Source organism: Oreochromis aureus, linkage group 16, assembly GCF_013358895.1.
Source record: "Oreochromis aureus strain Israel breed Guangdong linkage group 16, ZZ_aureus, whole genome shotgun sequence".
Taxonomy (NCBI): Eukaryota; Metazoa; Chordata; class Actinopteri; order Cichliformes; family Cichlidae; genus Oreochromis; species Oreochromis aureus.
This window is the reverse complement of record NC_052957.1, coordinates 25368029-25373870: the sequence shown is the minus strand read 5'-3', so window position 1 is coordinate 25373870 and position 5842 is coordinate 25368029.

Here is a 5842-nt window from a genome sequence, read left to right as displayed (position 1 = left end):
AACTGTGTGAAGAAAAACATAAAAGAAATGTGTGATTAAATTATGAGGTATATAACCTTAGAGATAAAATAAATTCTAACAAGACCAAAATAGAATGAATTTCAGTAGTCCAATTTAGAGGTGAATATGTTTTTTTCCATGACAGAAGAGCTAACTCCTCATGCCAGCACTCTGCAGTCTATTCACACCTACAGGCTGGTGGTCACTCTTTAAATGATGAGGATGTACGCATCCTGTACAGGGAGGAACGCTGGTTTGAGCGGGGAGTCACGTAACTACCTGTCATTTATGCTAAAGGAATGTAACATCATCGCAACACCAGTCTACTACAAGCACATCACACCACAAACATAACTGTGCTTTTCACTGAACACAATTGGAAAGCCTATCACCCATCAGCATGTCCACAGCGGAAAAGATATCTCCATGTTACAGTCTCCTTCACTTACATTTAGTCTTCGTTTTTTCTCACTTCTAATATGAAGTAACCCAGTGAGTAAGAATACTTAAGGAAAAAAAGATCTGCAACTGGGAGACATCCTTTTTCTGTTTTTTTTTTTGTTTTTTTTTGTTGTTGTTGTTGTTGTTGTTGTTGTTGTTGTTGTTGTTTTTGCCATTGCACAAATCAGCTTATTGTTCCTGCAGACATGCTGCTTATGGGATTCCTGATTTTGTGCCAAAAGGTGATTGCCTGTCAGAAACGAACTGCTGTCTGTGGGAGTATGCGCAGCTATAGCAGCCACAACATGCAAATAACCACAAATTAGTGTCCCTGTTATAATAAAGAGTGAAGTATATATTTATGGAATTTAAAGGGTTGCTGGCAGTATATAGCACATTCTCAAATGACAATATAGGCAACACAGTATTATAATTATTGACAGCTTTAGTATCAGAATCAGAATACCTTAATAATCCCTTCCCTTGCCAATAGCTTGGCAATTGTTTTGTGGTTTGGGTTTTTTGTTTGCTGATGTCATTTTCTGTAGCATCCTCTTTTTTCGCTTTTTGAAGCCACAGAGATCTTTCGATTAGCTGTGTAAATTGAGAATTAAACAGTAATGGATCTCACTCTGTATGTGCATATTTTGTCATACAAAACCACCTGAACCTTTCCTACAGATTTTTCAAAAAAATAAAATTTGTGTTTAAAGGCCAGGAGCTTTGAGTTTTGATGAGTTTTTAACAATGAGTACTTTTTACCCTGTAACTGTTATGCTTGCACTAGTCTTTATTTGACACAAAGTTTTAATTGGACTTTATTAAATGTTGCGCACTTCAGGAGCAAAAGTAGTGTACCATAATTACATCTCTTGTGTATCACATTTGTCCTAAAACACGTAGAGTGTCTTTTATCATTCCCAAGTGACCATTGTCACCACCATTACCGGAGATGACGTGAGTTGTAATTGGGTGAATGTCATAGGCATTCAACCTACTGAGTTACTGTTTCTTCATTCTTTGCTTTTTAACTATTACCACAATTTTTCTTCTTCACCTGTCCTAAGCAGATAGTTCAGCTTCTTCTGCACGTCGGTTTAACTAGCTGGGATGAGCGCCGGTTTAGCTCATGCAAGATGAGCGGCACCCTGACAGCAGGCGGCGCCAGTTCGACTCCTACCCATGACCGTTCAGCTTTTTCACCGCTTTTCAGCAGATAGTTCCGCTTTTTCAGCTGTTTTCGGAAGACGATTTCTGCTACACGGCATTTACCCAGCATTTTCGCAGGAAATGCACATTTTTCTAGCTTCTTTTAGATGTACTTATTTATTTATTTATTTTTTAGAAAGAAAATAATTTTGCAACAAACAACAAAACGCAATTTTAAAGATTACTTCATGTTTAGGGGTGTTGGCTATTGAGCTGTCCTACAAATACAAAAGTCAGCAACATTATGAACCACTGCTCCTGTGATAAAGTGTTCTCCTGCAAGTAAATAATGAAAGGCTGTTTTATTTGTTTTGTTTAACTGTAGGTCCAAAATCATTGCTCTGTGAGCAATGGCTCATAACTATACAGTGTACGTCAAAATGTCCTAAAATGTTTTACTGTAGAATAAATTACTACTGAATAAGTTTACATTTTAACATAGAATGTATGTTACTGACTATTGAGTATGTTGCAGTACAACAGACATTAATATCATGTTTACGGCTACATTATTACGGTTTAAATTAAGCACATATTCCTTTGACTTATTACAGATGGCCATTTGTACTCTATACGGTGCAAAGTGCTGTGTGGGCCCAAAGAGGCAAATAAAGTGTTCATCGATTTTCATGCCAGCAGTACAAGATCACATTGTGGTCAGAAGAAAACCCAAGAGTCAACCTCTCAAAGACTTGAGAGGTTGACTCTGTCCAGGAATGACTGAGGACATGAATTTATGGGTCTGTATACACTTGAACTTTCCATTCACATTGTGGATCTCACAAAAAGTTACTTCTTGTGTAAAATTTTATGATAATAAGAGTACTGTTTGGCTCCAATACGGTGCAAAGATGAAAGGTGTTGTTGATGTCTTACACATTTCATTTTTGTTTTTTTAAAAGAAATGTGTATGAGCTTTACATGACTAAAAATAATTAAGCAAACTTGTTTTTTAGTTTTAGTTTTTTGGGGGTTTTTTTTTTTTTTGCTTTCCTTCCTGTCACAGCTGAGCAGCTGGGGTGTTGTGGTGTGGATCCAAAGGCAGACACAGGAGAGAAAACTAAGTATAACAAAAAGTGAGCCGTTTATTAAGGCTGATAGCAAAAACAAAAAAACAAGGCAAGGCGAAGTGGGGGAAAGTTAAACTAAAACCGAAACTGGGATAAACTAAAACTAAACATGAAAACTATGACATGAACATGACCTGGACAGGAGCATGAGGAAAACCTGAGACCTGAAGAGACGAGACTCAAAGGACATGTGGCGAGACAAACAGACTATTAACCCAACTAAAGCCAGACTAATACACACAAATGTGACACAAGAATTTAACAATATTACCCATATATCATAAGAAATCAAAAAAGTAGAAAATAAACTCAAAAATGCTGCCCCCTGGCACTTTCAGGTGAGTCAGTGTGTAGCATGCCGGGCCAGCGGGGTCATAATTAAAAAGGAGGTGGAGTATATACCAACTAGAAAGCGAAAATTTCAGAAGAAATTTTATGTGTGCCTATGCCGCTGCTATTCAGTGTAGTTTGCCATTCATACAGCTACAGAGAGCAAAACTCAGAAGAGCACCCATTCTCCACCATGAACTATGGTAAAAACAAACACCGCTCATGCTTCACAGATAACAGCTTACAGTTTTGTGTAAAGATGAAGTTGCCGTACAGCGCCGATTTGCAGGCGCTGTGCACACAGGTTCATGAGCAGAAGTCCCATTGTACCACGGCAGATCCGACAATGTTTGCATGAACACGCTTTGAAGCATTACGTTATGGACCACTTTTCACACATGGTTGGTGTACCCAAACAGCCGGCTGTAGCTTTTCAACTCACAGCCCGACACACACCCAAAACAGCCGAGAGCACAGACTACGCCCGAGGCGTGATTGCAGGTGCCGCTCAGGTGGGTCCACCTCCCTGCAGCGGCACTGCAGACCACGCCCGCCACACACATCAAACACGTAAAATAAATATTTATGCACTTTTGCATTCACTTTTTGTTTTTGTTATTTTTACACAGTGTTCTGAATGATGAACAATGGTCTACAGCCAATCTTGTGTATTATTATACAAACTTTGGTTGTAAGATTCAGATAACTATTTAATAAAAGCTAAATATTTTATATGAGAGTAAGAAAGAAAAGTATATCTTTGTGTCCACCTTTCTCTGTTAATGCCCTACCTGCCCCCCCCTGGCAAAAGCTTTGCTAGATCCGCCCCTGCACAGTTACCAGCTGTCAGCTACACAAAAAAGGAGCTTGGTGTATATTTGTCTGTCAGAAACAGTTCATAACTTCCTTCAACTCATTCATGTCACCTAAGGGTAAACCTGTTTCTCCATCACCAGTTCAGCTCTGATGATTCAGTAAGGACATCTCCTGATTTCATCTTCATGCTCCAGCAAACATCAGCTGATACTAGAAATTAAAATCAAAAGAATTCTAACAACAGCTGATCAAGCTTAAGCGTGCTGCTGTTGTTTAGCGCGATAAACAAACAAGAGAGTAAAGCCGATCATTGATCAGTTTCATGACTGAAGTTTCAACAGGCGAGAGAATGACAGGGAGGCTGTCATAAAGTTCAACATCGGTAACATCGGTAACTTAGCGCGCACACAGCTGTATACAAACTCCGTTGTGCTAGCTAGCACGCAGTACGAGTTATTGTAAGTGATTGAAAAAGTCAGCACAACGAAAATAAACTACACCTAAACTCGGTTTATATCTGACCCAAATAGAGTGCAGGTCATAACTTCTTACCTGAAATTCAGTTCACCTCACGCTCCTGCCTTCGCTTTCCCTGATCCACGATTGACCTCCGCGTTAGCAAACACCGGTCGATCGGCGGTAGCCTCACCGCCTTGTATGTCTCGTTCGCGGCATGTCCTTTCTGTCACACACGGTGGATAGCTGCCCTCTGTTGTAGCTCCACCACCAAACAACTCAGTTATTTTTTCCACATCGACCAGCATCATCGGCCCATATAAGCGAAAAATAAGTCCAGCTAAGACACAGACCCTTGCCGGCGATCGGGCGATTAAACAAATTTTAGCCACCTCACTATCAGCCAAGCCTGGGTGGTTTTTCACGAAGGGTCGCTAGCGGCGCTAGCTAGCTAAGCTAGCGGCGCTAGCTAGCTAGCCAACCGGCTATCAGCAACACGTAAGAGAACTGTTGCTAAATAAACTACACCTAAACTCGGTTTATATCTGACCCAAATAGAGTGCAGGTCATAACTTCTTACCTGAAATTCAGTTCACCTCACGCTCCTGCCTTGGTTTCCCTGATCCACGATTGACCTCTGCGTTAGCAAACACCGATCGATCGGCGGTAGCCTCACCGCCTTATATGTCTCGTTCGCGGCATGTCCTTTCTGTCACACACGGTGGATAGCTGCCCTCTGTTGTAGCTCCACCACCAAACAACTCAGTTAGTTTTTTCCACATCGACCAGCATCATCAGCCCATATAAAGCGAAAAATAAGTCCAGCTAAGACACAGACCCTTGCCGGCGATCGGGCGATTAAACAAATTTTAGCCACCTCACTATCAGCCAAGCCTGGGTGGTTTTTCACGAAGGGCGCTAGCTAGCTAGCTAGCTAGCCGGCTATCAACAAAACTTAAGAGAATTGTCGCTAATATGGGATGTCTTGATAAAACGAGCAGATATTTGAAGTTTACACACCTACATTCTCGCCTGAAAATATCTTAAAAGTGTATTTTGTGACCTAGAAACACGAATAAAAGACATATAAAACGAAGTGGTGTCCGCCATTGTTTGACTCGGTAGAGGCATGCTATGAATTGTGGGATATGGAGTTTTCCACCAAGCATAGAAGCCATTGTGTTTTCCGTAACTATTCAATGGTTCGCGCAACCTTAAAATCTCCAATGGTTCCTGAAAGCAGCGAGGCTGTGCGCGCCATTGATATTGTCATCATTACGGTATCCAAATAAGGGTAGACAGGCTGTACCACTCCCGGCATACCACTAGAGAGAACCAACACACCACAAATGAAGTTTGAAATTTGTTTCAATGGGACCAAAAGATGGCGCCAACACACCACAAATGAAGTCTGTTTATTTGGCGCCAAAAGATGAATTGGCCTAAATTTGCACCAAAATATTAATATTTAAAAATTATAAAAGTTATGAACACCAAAAGTCATGACATAATAGTCCAGC